The 18,127-nt window shown below is 49.0% G+C and overlaps 1 protein-coding gene across 4 annotated transcripts in view; it reads left to right on the forward strand.

Annotated features, from left to right (window-relative positions):
- Positions 1–1,267: 1,267 nt before the first annotated feature.
- The window catches only part of KANK4 (KN motif and ankyrin repeat domains 4), an 81,465-nt gene continuing 64,605 nt past the window's right edge, over positions 1,268–18,127 (forward strand). For 2 of the 4 annotated variants that reach the window (XR_188919.5, XM_004477060.5), the window contains exon 1: positions 1,369–1,493. The gene's annotated coding sequence lies outside the window, so the exon portion shown is untranslated. Of the gene's footprint in view, positions 1,494–18,127 lie in introns of all 4 variants that reach the window. The other 2 variants (XM_012519034.4, XM_023584237.3) reach the window with 2 other exon arrangements.

Genomic DNA, 18,127 nt, shown 5'->3' on the forward strand with positions numbered 1-18,127 from the left:
CTAGTCAGAACTGGAAAAGTAAAGTCCCAGAAATGACCCTTGCCTCAAATTTTCTCTCCCATTAGGGTCACAGCTTCAAAAAATGACCCTCCTTTGGTTACACTGTGCTACGAGGTGGATCAAAAGGTGTGCAGAGTGGGTGAGAGCTGGGACCTGGAGTGCCTGGGGCTCCATTGTGCTCTTCCTCTCCCATGCTGATTTGTCCTCATTTGTAAAGTGGGGGGAGTACCAGTTCCTTTTTCACAGGGCTATGGTGCACAATGGCTGGCATGAGTGAGCTGGTCATACAAGTTTAGGGACTGAAACACAAATATTTCCGGAAGCGGATGTGGCTCAAGCGATTGGGTTTCCGTCTACCACACAGGAGGTCCTGGGTTCCTTCAGGTGTCCCCTGGAGAAGGCAGGCTGCCACAGGGAGCTGATGCGACAAAAGAGACTAAAGAGGAAAGACCACGAGAGACACAACAAACCAGGGAGCTGAGGTGGCTCAGGTGATTGAGTGACTCTCTTCCACATGGGAGGTCCCAGGTCTGGTTCCCAGTGCCTCCTAAAGAGAAGACTAGCATACAGCAAATGGACACAGACATGACCGCGCAGAGGGCAGGCAGTGACTGCAAGCTTACAAAGGGGGAAAGAGGAGATAAATTAGAAAAATAAATCTTTAAAAAATATATATATATATTTGAGAGTTTAAAAGTGTCAGTGGGAGATGTGACTATGAATGGAAAGATTTAGTATTATCGTGCTGAATAGGACCACAAGAATAGCTGGGAAGGAAAAAAGAAAATGGAAAAAGACATATTCTGGGTTTTTTTGCCCCCCTTCTCGAAGTTAGAAAATCCGCTGGTTATGTGTGCTACTTCAATACACGTGGATTCCCAGTTATCAGACCTGGGTTCTAGCCCTGACTTGGGCAAGCCATGACCCTGACTGCTGCTGTCTCCCCATCTGTGAAAAGGGAATGGACATGCCCCACCTAACTAACTATTGCGCGTAAAGATGAACTGAGATAAAGGTATGTGAAAACCCTGTGGAAATCTGAAAAGCGCCATACATAGGTTAGGAGTTTTCTGGTCTCTTTTCAAAAGTTTTATCTTTGTAATAGTCCAAGGGCTTTTTATCAAGGCTAAGATCCTCCCCTCGGTTTCGAAATTCTGCCCCTGCCTACACACCAAAGCCCGCGCGCCGCGGCAGGAATCCTTCTTTTCCCCCTAGCGAAGGCCGAGATTCGGGCGGTGTTGGAAGTCTCAGCCGGCCGCGCCGCGCCAGTCCCGCATCGGCGCCCAAGTGGCTCGCGCCCGCCGCGGTGGGTGTGCCCCGCAAGCTGGAGGGCGCTGGGAGGGTATGCGCGCCCCGGAAGACGAGTGTGCGCCAGCCCTGGTTGCGCGCCCGGGACTCGGACCGTGCACCCGAGGCTGCGTGCACCCCGAAGGCGGGGCGGGAGTCCGGTCGCTCCTCGCGCCAGCCGCGGCGGACCCCTGTAGCTCGCCAAGGTAAGAGGCTCTGCGACCCCTGGCTGGGGAAGTGGGTTGGCGAGGGCGTCCCAGTACCCAGCCCTAGCGACCCGGGTTTTGGCCCCGGAGCTCGGCTGCTCTCCTCTGGCCTCGTCCCCCTCCCAGCGCCGCGCCCCCGGCTCCCGTTAAGGCAGAGGCTGCGGCAACCTGGGGCCGACCTGGCGCCCCCGCCTCGGAGCTTGAGGTCCGGGACAAGGCAGGGAAAGGGGTTGACGGAGCTGCTCGGGCATGGGTGGGTGCTGCTCCCCTACTTGCCGGGATCTGGCTCCCGGCGCCCCAATTTTAGGGAGGGAGAGCCGGTGGGCAGGGAGAGGCCGCGTTGTCCTTGCAGCTCAGGTGGTGCAGCCCCAGCCCAGCTTTTCAGAGCAGGGCGCTGCGATCAGGGATGCAGCTTGCGGGGCTGGGGACGCCCTCCGCCGGTCTCCAGGACTGCTGGAAGCGTCTTAGTCTCTCTCCTTCAGCAAAAGCGGCCCTCAGTTCCTACCGCGGTACCCCTCGGCCCCTGGACGAACTTTCCAGCGCTCCGGTTGTGCTGCGACCTTGGATGGAGGCAGGGGGGCCTCAGGGGCCGGGTGCACGTCGTGAGGGTGCTTTGCCGGCTTGCAAACCACTTGAATAGCTCCCTTCCCTCTTGCTTCCCTCCTAAGGCCAAACCTTCGACCCCAGGTACTTTGTCACGCACAGTGGCCAGTTACGTTCTGGGGGAGTTGGAAAGCCCAGCACACGACCCTGCACCGGCCCTTACACCGAGCCTGAAACTACGCCTGCGCTGGGCACCCGCCATTGCTGCGGGAACAGAGGGTCTGCTCCCAGCACCCTGGGATGCAGGCCTGGAGGGCCCGGAGAAGACATTTTCCAGGAGAGAGAGGAGGAGATCCAGCCTCCCCTCATGCTGTGACCGCCTGAGGCCTGGGCAAAGTCCTTTCCTCTCGATCAAATAGGGCCAGGGGAGGGTCCGATGCAGACCAGGTTGGGATGGGAGGTGGGGCATCTTGAATCAAATACGATTCCCAGGGACCTGCCTGGATAATTTCATTTAGGGTTCCTCAGAGCCCTTCCAAGCATCAACACAGAACATAAAGCTAAGCTTGGAATAGCAGAGTCCACTCTGATATTGCCATCTCAAATCTTAGCCCTCCTGCCCATGTCCAAAACTCCCCACTGGACTATAATATGCCTCCAGGGGCAGAGAGTTTTAGGGAATGGCTCAGGATCTGCACCAGATTTTAATTCAATCAACAAATATTAATATTTACTCCATACCAAGCACAGGGCAAGGTAGTGGGATCAGAAGTGAACAAAACTGGCACTCTCTGGCCTCATGCAGCTTGCAATTCATTGGCCAAGAGTGACATGAATTAAATCACTCAAATAGGTACAGAATTATGAACAGCACTAAATTCTTTGGAGGAAGAGGATGGGGTGCTCTGAAGCCTGTGATACATCCAGTAGTTGCTCAGCCTGAAGGAGTTGTTAACAGGTGAAGGGGGCGGGAAGAGATGTCTAGGCAGAAGGAACAGAGTGTGAGATGGCCCTGAGGCAAGTAGCAGAGTCCAATAGAGGGATTGAAAGTATTTATTTAGCGAGTACTGACCAAGGACCCAACTGGGCAAACCCCATAGTCCTGTGTGCCATTGACTGGGCTAGGCAAGGCCCTTCTCTCTCAGCCATAATAATGGCCAGTTGAAGTTCTGCTGGGGTCACAGTGCATGGAGAGAAAGGGAGAGGGACTGACAGGCAGCTGGCCGTAGTCACCCCCTAGTTTACGCTTACTGCCTGTACCCTGGTCTGTCAGCCCAGGCCGCTCCCAGTGCCTAGAAGCAGCAGCTCTTTTTTCTCCTTATTCCCTGCTGTGCTTGGAGCTAACAGCTGACCCAGGCCTCTGCTCCTTTGGGAAGATAATATGCTGGGAGTGGTAGCTCTTTCTAGACTGTTAAAATTAGAAAGAATTCATTGCCTAACAATGTAAAATTCCTTAGCTTTGCGCCTGTGGTATTTCCTAATCTGGGCCCTGCCTACCTTCCAGGCCCATTTCTGGCCCCTGCAGCCTCCTCCCACGCCCACCCCACAATGAGCACCCTCTGTGTTCTACTCACTCATTATGCTCCAGGCAGTTCCTGGAACACACATTGCTTTTCCCTGTACTCTCCTTTGTCTGAAATACTCTTCCTGCTTGTTCACCCAGTGAATGCGCACTTAGCCTTCAACTTCAACATTAAACTTATAATATTTTCCTGTGGAAGGCCTTTTCGGACCAGGCAGAGTCCAGTGCTGCTAATTCTTTGTTTCCGAAGCTCCTGGGGCTTGCTTCTGCCACAGCAAGCATCAGTTGCACCGAGCATCTGAGAAGCAGGACTCTCTTGTCATATTTATGTCTAAAGTGCGTAACAGCGAGCAGGACACATAAAAGGTTCTCAACAAATGCTCGGTGCATGGACATTCTAGTCTAGTACTTCTCAACTATTTTATTGAAGTTGGAGTCATATATGCCTTTGAGATTTTCATGGATACTCTCCTCTAAATGCATATAAACCTAAAATATTTCGTACAGATTCACAGACCTTCCAATCCCTCCACTGACCCCGTTTCTGGAACTTTGGGCACTAATTTGATAGGAAACCAAGGCCCAGTGAGGAGGGGTGACCTCCCAGAGCACCCACAGCTAGTTAAGAGCATGGACTTGAGCCTCTGACTTCCAGTGCAGGGCTCCTCCCAGCTCTCTCTGCCTCTCTTAGCTGAACAGCCTCCTTTCGACCGTGGCACTTGGTGAAGGCCACTGCTTATGGCTGGAAGATGGATATCTCGGTTTTGCTTCATTTCAGTAGTAGCCTAAGGTGTGACAGGAAGAAAAATCTTATTATGGGCCGAGTTGACAATTAGGAAGACAGATGGGGCATCTCTCTGGCGTGTTCCCCGCCCCTGCCTGCAATGCTGTTACATCTGTTTTAGCTGGAGGAGGGTCACGTGTGCTTCACAGGTTTCTCCTGGGGACCTGGAGAGGGCCATGTGGGCCAGGCTGGAAGACCCTCTGAATGGGACCTTTGAAATCAAGGGCTCAGCTCTTTGACATTGCCAACAGCTTCCTTCTCCACAGAGCAAGCTGAGGGAATGGGGGTTCTTGCTGCCACTCGAGCTCTTGCCTGCCTGCCTCCTGCTTTCTGCAACAAGACACCTGCTTCAGGCTTTATCATTCTTAACTGCAGATCAGGATCCTCATTCCGTAATTCATTCAGTCATCAAAACCGCATTGTTTGCACTATAGATGCAAGAAAAAAGACGTCCTCGGGCTTTCTGTCTGGTTGTGGCAGCCAAGATTGAATGGGGGAATACAGGAAATCCTAAAAACAGGGAAGGGGAAATAATCTTTGCAACTCAGAAATGAACTTAAAAACAGGAAGTAGCCTTTTTACTCCATGAAAGGAGTCTGAGGTTTGGATTTACATGAGAAGTGTTGGGCGACCATGTTCCCTACACTCATGCGTCCTGGGAAAGCTTTCACAACTTTGGAAAAAAAAAAACTGCACTGAGTCTCTGCTGTGTTGCAGGCACTGTGCTGATTCCAGTTGATCAGGAATCATCATGGAGTGTGTGCCTGTGCATTTGTGGTTCTGTTCTGTAGGGGAAAGGGAATTGTACTCCTAAATCAGTCCATACTTGGGTAGGTAGAGTGAGGAGGATATTTAGGACTTCCTAATGCTGAGAATTCGCTCACTTTAAAAACTCTGATCTGGGAAGCAGACGTGGCTCAACTGATAGAGCGTCCGCCTGCCATATGGAGGGTCCAGGGTTCGATCCCCAGGGCCTCCTGGCCCATGTGATGAGCTGACCCACGTGCAGTGCTGCAGCCCACGAGGAGTGCTGTGCCATACGGGCTGCCCCCGCACAGGGGAGGCCCACGCACAAGGAGTGCACCCCGCAAGGAGAGCCGCCCTGCGTGAAAGAAAGCGCAGCCTGCCCAGGAGTGGTGCTGCACACACAGAGAACTGATGCAGCAAGATGACACAGCAACAAAAAAATGCAACCTTTTCCCGGTGTCGCCTGACAATGCAAGCGGATGCAGAAAAACACACAGCAAATGGACGCAGAGAGCAGACAGTGGGGAGGAGGGGAGAGAAATAAACAAAATAAATCTTTTAAAAAAAAACAAAAAAAAACCCTCTGATCTGATCCGTCTCTGGGTGGGGGTGGGGATGGGAGGAGACTCAATTTCCTTATCTATAAAATGGATTTGATAACAAAAACTTGCATATCCTTGTGTTGTTATGTGGATACAATAATCACATGTCAGATGGCTGAGCCACTCAATTCTGTACGTGAAATAGGAGTAGAACAGTGTATCGTGTGCATTTGTGTCAAGTGCTGGCACATTTCATCCTTGCACTAAGCCAAATGTCATTGCGGTCATAAACCCTTCCTCTAGATGAGGAAAGTGAGGCTTAGAGAAAGTCGAGTGACTTGCCCAGGCTCACGGAACTAATAAGCAATACAATTGGGGTTTGATGAACTCTCTATCTCTACAGACAAGACTGCTAGCCACTTTTTACTATTCTGTAGTAGTGCTACCGGATTTTGTCTAGGTTCTTGACTATGCTGCAGAAATGAATTTAAAGAGCACGTCGGGGGAAACGGACTTTGGCCCAGTGGTTAGGGCGTCCGTCTACCATATGGGAGGTCCGCGGTTCAAGCCCCGGGCCTCCTTGACCCGTGTGGAGCTGGCCCATGCGCAGTGCTGATGCGCGCAAGGAGTGCCGTGCCACGCAAGGGTGTCCCCCGTGTGGGGGAGCCCCACGCGCAAGGAGTGCGCCCGTGAGGAAAGCCGCCCAGCGCGAAAAGAAAGTGCAGCCTGCCCAGGAATGGCGCCGCCCACACTTCCCGTGCCGCTGACGACAACAGAAGCAAAGAAACAAGACGCAGCAAATAGACACCAAGAACAGACAAACAGGGGAGGGGGGAATTAAATAAATAAATAAATCTTTAAAAAAAAATAAATAAAAAAAAAATAAAGAGCACGTCGGGTGAGTTAGGCCAGTCATTTATTAAGGCAGGGAGGGAAGAGAAATGGGAGAAAGTAACAGATCATGGGCTCCAGGTAGAGAGGAAGGGGCTGAAAAGTGATAAATAGGGCTGATTCACAGGCTACAGTGTCCAGTTATAGATGATAAATGCCCAAATTTTACTTGCGTGGTGACCATGGCAGAGGAAAAACAGCGAGAGCAGGGCACAGAAGGCAGGAACCTGCACACGGACCGTCACCGGGACTGGCACCGGAACAGGGTGAAGGCAAGAGCGGGGGTCAAAAGGCGAGAGAGCAAGTTCAGGCCTTGCACCTGCTTTCTGAACTGTTAATTATTCCACCCCTTTGCTAATGGCAGGCAAGGAGTTCCAGCTGTTTGCTGTTTTGATGGATTACCCCACCCATTAGTCCCCCATGAGGGCCCAATGATAAAGTCCTTGGGGAATATCCGGGGTTCTCCTGGCTTCTGGAGGAAATCTTGTTCTGAATGGCAGGATCTTGTGTGTGTGTGTGTGTGGGGTCTTCCAGCAGCCATCTGGGGGGTTATTGATGTCCACGTGGACTCTTTGCCAGGTTCCAGATCCATCTATTGATTCCTATCTTACTAGCCGGCTTCCATAGTGTGTGTGGGATGAGGCACAGGTTTGGAGGCCAGAGGATCCTGGGATTTAATCCCAAATCTGCTGCTAACTAGCTGTGTGATTGACAACTGGACCCTTAACCTCTCTGTGCCTCAGATGCTCATCTGTAAACTCTCAGATCCAGAGTTTAGACTAAGAGGCTTGTAATAGGTCTTTGTGTAGACAGCTTCCAGTCTACACAAATAATATTTCAAAGCAGGATTGAAAGGAAATAAGAGAGGCCCTCCTGCTAAAAATAGGCCTGTGGCAGCTTCCAGAATAAAATAAATGCTGCCCCAAGACTTCAAGTCGATGGTTAATGTGATACGCAGGCAGTTATAGATTGGTGGTGTCTGAAGAAGCTGTCCGAGGGCTCCTTCTCCAAGGGAAGAAGTCTATTTTTAAATGGAACCCCTCACTGTCTCATCCATGCCCTGGGCCCTGCCCCTCAAATAGCTTGGAGACACAGGTTTTGTGAGAGAAAACACAAATCCCCATTCTCATCCCCCTTCCCATTTTTTTCTCTAAGAGTAAACAACACTTATGGGTTGGATATTTTTTTAATGTGGCTGTGGCTTTTTCCCTCTTTGTGTGGAAAGGGCCCTTTGTGTCTGCAGAGTTTCCTTTGGTATGTATTTCTAGTTTGTTGCTCTGACGTCAAGTGACAAGAGGGCAGAGAAATACCGAACTGGGGGGAAATCGCTCCACACAAAGATAAAAGTGCAGCCCTTAGTGCCGACTCCCCTGCGCAGCCCGGTTTCTCTGCGCACAGGCCCAGCGGCCCGGAGAGCTTCAGCACTCAGTGAAAGCAATTCTGATTTTCATAAGCGGGCGCCAGGCAACAGGGCTGAGTGTTTCCAGGTGCCCTGCTCACTGGCTGCTCTTTATGCCCCATCCTTTGGCAAACGGAGCCATCCAATTCTCGGGGAAAGGTTTGAAAGAGAAGGAATGTGGAGTTAGGTGGTGGCTGGATGTAAATCCAGTGTAGGTAAAGGTCTAAATTTATTAGAGTATTCAGTATGAGTGGGGGGAGGGGGGCACTTTGCCAATCATGTTGAAATACTTTAAGAGAGCAAGTTTCTCTTAGGTTCGCCGAACTTCGGTTTTCTCATCTGTCAAATGGTGATGATGATGGTGACTTAGAGGCCTTCTGCAGAGGCCCCCTTAAGCTCATTCCGATGGGGGATGGGGGAAGCGGGGAGGAGCCTTAAAGGCGCTGTTGATGTCCCGACTGGAATGGGGCTGGGTATCCCCAGGCGGAGTGGGCAGAGCTCTGAACTCCAGGCAGCTCCAGCAGGTCAGCAGGCCACTGTCTTCACTCTGCCGTGCCACCTTTAACTACCACTGGCTCGACTCGGGACCTGCCTGCCCTGGCCCTACTCGACCAACTCTCTCACTTCTCTGTCTCTTAGTTCCAGTTCTAGAGAGGATCCCTGTCTGATCTGGCTCTCTGGAAGCTGAGGCTTTCTCTCCAGGCTACGTCTTGGCAGGTCTTTGGTCAGCTTGGAGCTGGGCCAGTCAGATGGGAGGGCCAGGCAGAGGAGGGTCAGTGGTACAGAACTTGGCCCTTAGGGACAGGAAGGGCTGTGGGTCCCAGAAGGAGATGAGGGGGGCTGAAGCTCAGGAATATAGCCATTACGAATTGTAAAGCATCTGATAAAAGTCCTTAACTTAGAGTTACTGTATATATAATTTAAAGGGGTCTGTGAATTTGGATAGGGCAAAATAATAACTCTATCCAGCATTTCCCTCAATTGTGAATATAGGCAATGAACTGCAGTATATTTGCAGTATTTGTGATTATATACTGTTAGAAATTAGGTATATTCATATCAAATTCAGTTGCTGCAGAAATCTTGAAATATTTAGATTGCCATGACTTTGAAATTGTAGTAGTTATTACAGTTGCTGCTAGAGCTTGTTATTTAATGCATTAATAAAGAAAATACATTACTTTATTACACAATTTTAAAATTTTAATAATTAATTTTAATCAATTTAATTGGTTTCCTTTGTAGTCAAGCCATGCATTTTATGCGTTTTAAAATATTCTGAGAGGACCGCTATAGGCTACACCAGGCTGACAATGGATCTACAACACAAAAAAAGTTTAGGGACAATAGCTCAGTAAATTTTAGCTCCTAATTTCCCACCCTCCCTTTGCCCCAACCTTTTTTATACCCATCTATCTCAGTCTCATTAGTGGAAGACATTCTTGAGGAGTTGTAAATTCTATTTAATAGTTTGGAAAATTTGCAAAAGCACATAATTTGTGGTTTGGGTAGAAGGTTTTGATGTATATCCAGTGAGTAATGTACAGATCACAGGCACACATGGAAACCTTGTTAGGTAATTCCTACCGGCCCCCAAACCCACCCGTCCCTGCGCTGATTGGCTGGCTGGTCCCAAACACACCTATCCATCGACACAACCACCTAATGGACAGTTCCTTTCCTCAGAAATTAAGGCATAAGCCAACTGATGAATCACTGGACCTAATGCAAGCCAGAATCCTAGGAAAGAGGTGAAGTACAGGGAGAAGTAGCTTTGAAGTGGATTCTGCAATGAAGGAGACAGAAGCAGTGGAGGTGGAGGTGGGGTATGACCCCTGAGCTGGGAGTCGCATGGATGGCCGGAAGTTGCTTTTGAGGTTCAGGCCAGAAAAAGAGAGTCCATGGAGCAAGGTTGGATTAGAGGCTGGTGGTATTTAGGTTCCTTTTATTGACTGCTTAACACGTGCTAGACATGGAGACAAGCCTTTTAAAGACAGCAGTCATTTAGTCTTCACTAACTACCTAATACGGTTTGACTGTTCTTATTCCCATTTTATTGGTGAGCAAAGCAAGGCTCTGACAGGTTCAACACTTGCTGCAGGTCACAAAGGTATTAAAAGTTGGAGCCAGAGTCTAAGCCCAGATTTGATGGATCCCTGAACCCTTTGCTCTTAAAAACCACAGAGAAGGCAACCACAGAGAAGGGTCTTTTTGGAAAAAGTCAGACTGCCATGTTCTTTGTTTCGGGAAGAGAGTGCTTACTGTCCACCCCCCATCTTCCTTAGTCCAGCTCTCCAGCTCTTTGCCTCTTCCTATTCCTCCTCCCTTTTTCCTCCTGCCCTTAACCCATGCACACATTCTGCAGGCATCAAAACAGGATGAAAATCAAGAGCAAAAGCTGTAGAGTTCAGCAGAGTTGCAATCGAGTCTGACCGTGACCATGCTGAACCTCAGTTTTTGTATTTGTGAAATGAAGATAATGATACTTTCTTCCTAAGTTTAAATATTCTTTCATTGGGAAGCGGATTTGGCCCAGTGGTTAGGGCGTCCGTCTACCATATGGGAGGTCCGCGGTTCAAACCCCGGGCCTCCTTGACCCGTGTGGAGCTGGCTCATGTGCAGTGCTGATGCGCGCAAGGAGTGCCCTGCCACGCAGGGGCGTCCCCTGCATAGGGGAGGCCCACGCACAAGGAGTGCGCCCCATAAGGAGAGCAGCCCAGTGCGGAAGAAAGTGCAGCCCGCCCAGGAATGGCGTCGCACACACGGAGAGCTGACACAAGATGATGCAACAAAAAGAGACACAGATTCCCATACCGCTGACAACAACAGAAGCAGACAAACAAGACGCAGCAAATAGACACAGAGAACAACAGACAACTGGGGTGGGAAGGGAGTGGAAATAAATAAATAAATCTTTGAAAATAAAAATATTCTTTCACTTTGGGGATACTGTTCTTTGCCTTAGAGTGCCTCCACATCTTACCCTGGTGAAGTCTTTCCCATCTTCTTCAAATGCCACCTCCTCCAGAAGGGCTTCCCTGACTCCCTCAAACCTGGCCCTTGGCCAGTAGGCATCACTCTTCCTAGCAGCCCACCCTCTCCTTTTTTATGAATTCACTAGAGTTACCCCTGTGTGGCTGTCTCCTCTGGGTGTGAGCTTCTCTCCACAGCCTCAGTGTTGAGGGCTGCATCTGGCGTGGTCCTTTTCAGTGGAACCTCAACCGTGGCAGCAGATCATCGCCTCCCTTCGATCCCCTTTTCAGGGCCCCACTGCCCATTCTTGCACCCCCATTCGCTGTTAATACTGCCCCTCCAGGTGCTGGGTTCATAGGGCTCCTGTGCGGTCATATAATGTTTCAGCAGGAGGAGACTCCCTCCCCCTGGTCGCCTAGACCACTCCCCTCTTCTTGCAGGACACTGAGGGCTGGCGAGGGTCTGTGGCAGGCCCTGGGTTGCACAGAAAGTGGGTGACTGAACTGGAGTGAGGGCTCCAGAGCCCTTGCTCCAGCGCACTGCCCTGCCACCGCCGAGAGGCCTCTTCCCCACTGGTAAGCTGGCTCCTGTTCTAGGTGGGAGGGGCACGCGAGGGGGCTCTGAGGAGCGCCTGAAATCACAGTCTTCTGGCCTTGCTTACTTGCCCCACACTTGCGCCTGCCTCTGGGCTGCCCTTCCTTGACCTCATCCTCTTCTCCCTCATCTGCGCCCCTCCCTCTCGGCTTGGCCAGCTGCTCAAAGGAGCTCTGTGTTAGTCAGGCAGTGGGTGGCCGCCTTCGGGTGATGTGTGGGTGCGCTAAAGGCTCCTGCCCTGAGATCTCTGCCCACAGGCCTGAGGCCTGAAATTCCAAGCATTGGAGTCATTCTTTTGGGCTACTTGGTCTTTCCAGAAACCTAATGTTAAAATGCAAATATGTTTCCTGGAAGGGGAGCCTGTTAACCCATTACTACTAGGCCAGCTGTCTGGAACCATTGAATGCACTGTACTTTGGTTAAGTCATGGCACCTCCTTAATTCCTCAGTTTCCTCATCTGTAAAATGGGAATCATAAGAGCTTGCCTTGTCAGGGCATCCCAGAGATGAAATGAGATAATGCGTTAGAAAGCACTTGGACATAATGAGTAGTCCATAAAATTTGCTCTTTTTTCCCCTTTTCTTAACTGCAGAATTATTTAGTCAATTCCCTAGCTGAAGTCCTGGTTCTTACTAGGTAACTTTTTTAAAGTGTTTTTTATTTAAGTAACATGGTCTCCTTTTGTTTAAAGGTTTGTTTGTTGCTTTTGTTTTTTCTTTATAATTATAAAATGGTTTTGCTTTTTGTTGCTTTTATAATGGGTAATAAGTCCTGCCTTACCGGTTCATTGAGGGCTTACTGAGCCAACGTGCCTGTGGATGCCAGGCCTGCCCAAGGCTCTCGTTGTCTTAGACTTATCTTGGAGGAGGTTCTGGGTGGAATGTGAAGGGAGATGGGTGAAAAGAGAGCCAAGAAAGGAAAATGTGGGAACCCTGCACTTTCACTCCTGCTGCTTAGATGCAGAGTCCACTAGGGTGGGAAGAACTCGGGGAATCTGCCCGGGAGTGAAGGGGGTGGACCTGATGACATTTCCCCCTGGTCATTTGCCTGCAGGATGAGTTGTCTGAGGCTCTGAATTCCCCAGGAATGATGTCCTTGTCCTTTCCTCCCATCTAGACTTGCTTGGTCGGATGGGGTGGGGGCTGGGGGTTAGGGGTGGGGTTAGGGAGTTTGGTTTGACCCTCTGATCTCACTGTAGGTGTTGGTGTTTTGGGGTGTCACAAACTGCTTCTTTGAGGGGCAGCTGAGCTTTTGAGAAGGCCACCCAGGCTAGATTCTCTGCCATTTCTCTGAGACCCTGAAGGCTCCCTTCAGCCTGGACCAGGTAGAGGGCCTCGTCTTCTCATAACCAGCAGAGTGTCTCACGTAAAGGTTTTCTGAAGGAGCATACACCTCTTCCCCTCTTCTGACTCAGAAAGGCAGTAATCTGGCTGAGCAGCTGCCTTGAGCAATGGGAATCTTGGTCAGCCCTTCCCCATCCACAGGGCCTGCTGAGCTTCTCCAGTTCACTTTCCTGCCAGCTTCTGAGGAAAGTTTATCCCCACCATCATCCATCATGTATCCTTTGAAGCTGAGCCTGACAAATGCAGAAAATCACTTTCCCCTAGACTCAGACACTCAAGAGCAAAATTAATGCTGGTTCCCGGGGCCCAGAAGCCAAGCAGCAGCCTGCCACTGACCCCACCACCACTAGCCTGACCACCTGGCATGGAGGGGAAGAGAAAGAAAGCTGAATGGAGCCAATCCCAATCATCTGCTTTCAGCCTGGAGCCCAAGGAGCCAGCATCAATCCCAGCCCAGAGGTAGGCTCAGAGTCCTACCATTTCTTGCTTGCCTGTGACCTGTTACTGTCCTTTTTTTCCCCTCTTTCCCTCCTAGCTTCCTCCTTCCCTCCAGCCATTCCTCCTTTCTTTCCTCCCTTCCCTCCATCCCTCCATTCATCCTTCCAATAAATATTGACTAATCATTGGGCCAGGTACTGTGCTAGGCAAGGAGTTTATGACCCAAAAGAGGAGACGAATAATCAAATAGATAATTACAAAACAGTTTGATTAGCGCTAGGATAGACATTTTTATAGGGAGCTGTGGGAGCTCACAATTGGGAATCCTGAGGGGGGGGGCGGGTTGCCTGGAGAGGGTGCTGGCCAATAAAGCTGTCTTGAGGGTTAAGTAGAGTTAGAGATGGAAAAGGGAGGAGCAGGGAGGAGTGGGAAGACTAAGAGATCTACAAAGGTATTGTGCATTCAGAAAGCTCAAGATAACCACTGCTCACTAAGCTTTGGTTTTCTCTCCTGTAAAATAAGGAAAGAGTACCAATGTAATAACTGGCCTCTCTTCCAATTTATGATCTACCAGAAAGATTCAACTATGCAGAAGCAGCTGCACTGCTAGGCAGAATGTGAGAAGTACTAGAATCATTGCAAATACAGTGGCGGCGTGTGGGAAGTAGCTTGTTAATTGAAATTAATATTTAGGATTAAGAAGAATTAGAGAAGAGGTGCATTGTAAGCAACTCATTGAAGGATGGGAAAGACTCAGAAAAGAATACAAGAAAGGGCATCCTAAGGGGCTGGTGCAGCATGAGCAAAGACACGGAGGTGAGGAGGCTCAGGGTGAGGTGTGGGTTGCATTTGTGGGAGGCAGAGGCACTGGAGAGGAGGCTAGAAAGGTGGTGTTTTAGCTTGCTGAAAAACTGTTGGGAGGGAAGTGGATTTGGCCAATAGATAGGGCATCCACCTACCACATGGGAGGTCCAAAGTTCAGAGCCAGGGCCTCCTGACTGGTGTGATGAGCCGGCCCACACGCAGTGCTATGCACGCAAGGAGTGCTGTGCCATAGTGGTGTCCCCCACATAGGGGAACCCCATGCACAAGGAGTGTGCCCTGCAAGGAGAGACACCCACAAAAAGTGCAAAAAAAGTGCAGACTGCCCAGGAGTGGCGCCACACACACGGAGAGCTGATGCAGCAAGATGACGCAACAAAAAAGAGACACAGATTCTGGGTGCTGCTGACAAGACTACACAGAAGAACACACAGCAAATGGACACAGAGAACAGACAACTGGAGTGAGGGAAGGGGCGGGGAAGGGGAGAGAAATAAAGTAAATTTAAAAAAACTGTTGGGAGCAATATACCAGAAATGGCTTGACCTTCCTAATGGGAATTTAGTAGGTTCCAAGCTTACAAAGTTCTGAGGTCATGAAAATGTCCAAATCAAGGCATCATCAGAGACGCTGTCTCACTGAAGGTTGGCAATCAGGCACATGGTGGCATCACCTACAGATGCTTTCTCTCCGAGCTCAGCTGTGAGCTCTTAGGCATATGGCTAATCTCTCCCCTCTCCTGCAGGGCTCACTGCTAGTTCTACCCTCTGGCCACTTCGTCTGTTGCTTTCCTCTCTCCCAGGTTCCTCTCTGAGCTCCTGGGTTCCTTCTCTACATTTCTGCAACTTTTTCTCTGTGTGCCTATGGCTTTTTAGATTTCCAAAGGACTCCAGTAAGAGGATTAGTCAAAGGCCCTTAACTGAGTGATCTAATCAAAAGGTCCTGTAACTGAATCTAACCAAAAGATCCCACATACAATAGGCTTACATGCACAGGAATGGGTTAGCTTAAGAACATAATTTTCTGGGGGCCACAGAAGACTCAAACCAGTGCAGGTGGGCTGAGACCACCTAACTGAGCACACAGGTGGCATTTAGTCTGCATGCAGGTGTCAAAAAAAAAAAATTAGGTATCAATATTTGAAGACAAGATTCCACATAGATCCACATTCTTGACTTCTCTTGAACATAATTCTTGACTTCTCTTGAACAGTCTTGAACCTGGCAACAGGTCTGGCCACACCTGGCCAGAGATGAACAGTGGCTTTTTAGACAATGTTGTTTCTCCCACTGGCCACTTAGCCTGCCTGAGATCCCCATCATTCAAGTCACTCTAGAGTTAATACACTGTGCTCCAAAAGCTCCTGAGAAGATAATAGGAGAAAGAATATTCTAACTCTTCATTATTGTAATACCTTGACCAGATTAGGGAATAAATTTTAATCATAGAGAAGCAGTTAGGTGGGGAAAATGATGCATGATGGCTTGGGAAGGACCTCTAGGAAGTGAAAGGTGGAAGCAGAATACCTCGAAAAATGGGGGTGATGGGACCCTGGAGTGGGATGTTTGCCCTCTGCTCTCAGTCATGGTGTTTGCTGGGGAAGGACACCCAAACACCTGTTCTTGGAAAATACTTATTGCATTGTAAGATATTTACTACCTTACTTTATGAAGCTGAAAATATTGGACTCTTGAACAACAAGATGAAATGTGTGTCTGTTTTACTGTTAAGGAAACTAGTGGAAAAGGGGAATTTTTCCATGATTTGAATAATTTTTGGTGCATGTATATGTGAATGTTGTGTGCATCCTTTACAATGTGAAAGGCTCAATTGCAACACTATTGGGAAACTTTTATTAAGAAATTATTTTAAAAATTGTACCAATTAGTTGCAAACATTTAAAGTAATGTAGAAGCATGTAAAGGGGAAGATTTGAAACTGTCAAGAATTGGTGGTTAGGGCAGATGGGACAGTTTGAGTGGGTCATTCTAGACTTGGCTATAGAATGATATATCTATATGCTATATCTATATGCTCTATATGCTATAGAATGATGATAGTATGTATATACTTATATATATAAGTATGTGGATATCATGATCTAGGAATGTAATTCAATCTCCTTATGTAGCTCTAGATATATTCCCATATATCTCTGGATATACGTTTTTTTAAAATGAAAATGGGGGGGAGCAGTTGCTGGGGGAGAGCAGTTGTGGTTCAAGCAGTTGAATGTGTCCTTCCCTCATGAGAAATAAACAACAAGCAAACAAATGAAAAAACTCAGGGGAGTCAATGTGGCTCAGTGGTTGAGTGCTGGCTTCCAGCACACAAGGTCCTGGGTTCAATCCTCAGTCCAGGTACCTCAAAAAAAAAAAAAAAAGAAAAAGAAAAAAAAAGAAAATGGGGTCATGTTTTACATATGGTTCTGCAGTGTTTTCCCCCTGATGTCCTGTTTTGAACATATTGCCGGGTCATTGCATCACCTATAGGCCTGTGTAAAGAAATGGGAAACCACTGGAATAGAAAGAGCTAGTTTGGAATCCCAGCTATGCCCCTCTGAGGCTGAGTTCTGCCTTTCATAAAATGAGGGTAATAATTCCTTCCTTCCAAGGTTACAATGAGGATTAAATAAAATGCTGCTGTGCTTGGCACAGTTTCTTGGCTATTGGGCGGCCAGAGTGTTATCTTTGCTTCCCTACAAACCCACAGGGCTCACTGCACCACTGGAAAAAAAGCAAACCTTTCCGGCCCTGCTTCCATCTTCCATTCTTTGGATTCCTCATTCTCCACCCTTGACCGTGGGCTAGGGGAACAGGGGTACGAATCTGGGATGAATTATACTTTTCACAGTGAAGTTTAAAATCTTCTTTTTAGTTTTGACTAACATTAAATTCTCAAACAGTTCATTAACAAATGCATTCAAGTTTTATTTAGGACCTCTTCCCTGGAATCACTTTTATTTATTCAGCTGCAGGAAGCTTCTTGAAGTAAGGTATGTGGTTTTCTGTTCGAGGGAGCCTGTGGCCCGTGGTGGTTCCTATTGGGGGTGGGGTGCCCTCCTGCCAAGTGGGGCACGGCAGCCCCTCTTAGCACAAGGAGGGAATTCATACCTTTTCCTTGCAAGTGACATCTACTTCCTGATCCCTACTTTTCCTTTTTCACTTCTCTCCCCCAACCAACAAAGGGTGCTTTGTTTAAAAAAAAAAACACTTCTTTTTTAACAAAGCACCCTTACTGCCATTATCTCTTTGAATCCACTGGCAATTCTTTAGATTAACAGCTGAGGCCCAGAGAAGTAGATATGGGCCTTACACTTCCAGGTGTACAGTCCACTAGTCATGCTGGATGGTGTGGCCTTCCTTCCTAATCCTTGGCAGGAAGCTCCTGGAAGGGCTGGGCTGCATGAGGGGGACTCAGCCCTGGTCCCGGCCAGTTGGGAAAGGCATTTTAGAACCCACGAGGTTGTTGGCCCCGAGTGCACTGGGAGAGATGGATGGGAACAGATGGAGCGGACAGGTTTGGTGGTCACCCTGAGGTGGGTGAGGGGGCAGGCAGGAGCTGGATAGGTTGAGAATGGTCTGGTGCAGAGCTGGGGCACCCGAGTGGGTGGAGCTTGGATTGGGAGTAGCTGCACAGCCAGCCTTTACCTTCACTGGGGGGTTTGTGAGCTTTTTGTCTTCAGTCTCGTTTTGAATGTGTTGCAGGTTAAATTGTATGTCTCCCAAAAAGATGTGTTGAAGTCCTAACCCCCAGTACCTGTGAATGTGACCTTGTTTGGAAATAGAGTCTTTGCAGATGGAATCAGCTAAGATGGAATCATTCTGAATTCAGGTGGGCCCTAAATCCAAAGTGGCTGGTGTACCTAAAAGAAGAGACACTGAGACGCGGGGCGAAGGCCCTGAGAGACAGACAGAGACGGGCGTTACGCAGCCAAAAGCCATCCTTGGAATGCCAGGGATTGCGGGCTACAGCCAGAAACGAGAAAGAGGCATTACCTGATTCCTCTTGTAGAGACATCAGGGAGAGTATGGC

This window comes from Dasypus novemcinctus, chromosome 9 (assembly GCF_030445035.2).
Source record: "Dasypus novemcinctus isolate mDasNov1 chromosome 9, mDasNov1.1.hap2, whole genome shotgun sequence".
Classification (NCBI taxonomy): domain Eukaryota; kingdom Metazoa; phylum Chordata; class Mammalia; order Cingulata; family Dasypodidae; genus Dasypus; species Dasypus novemcinctus.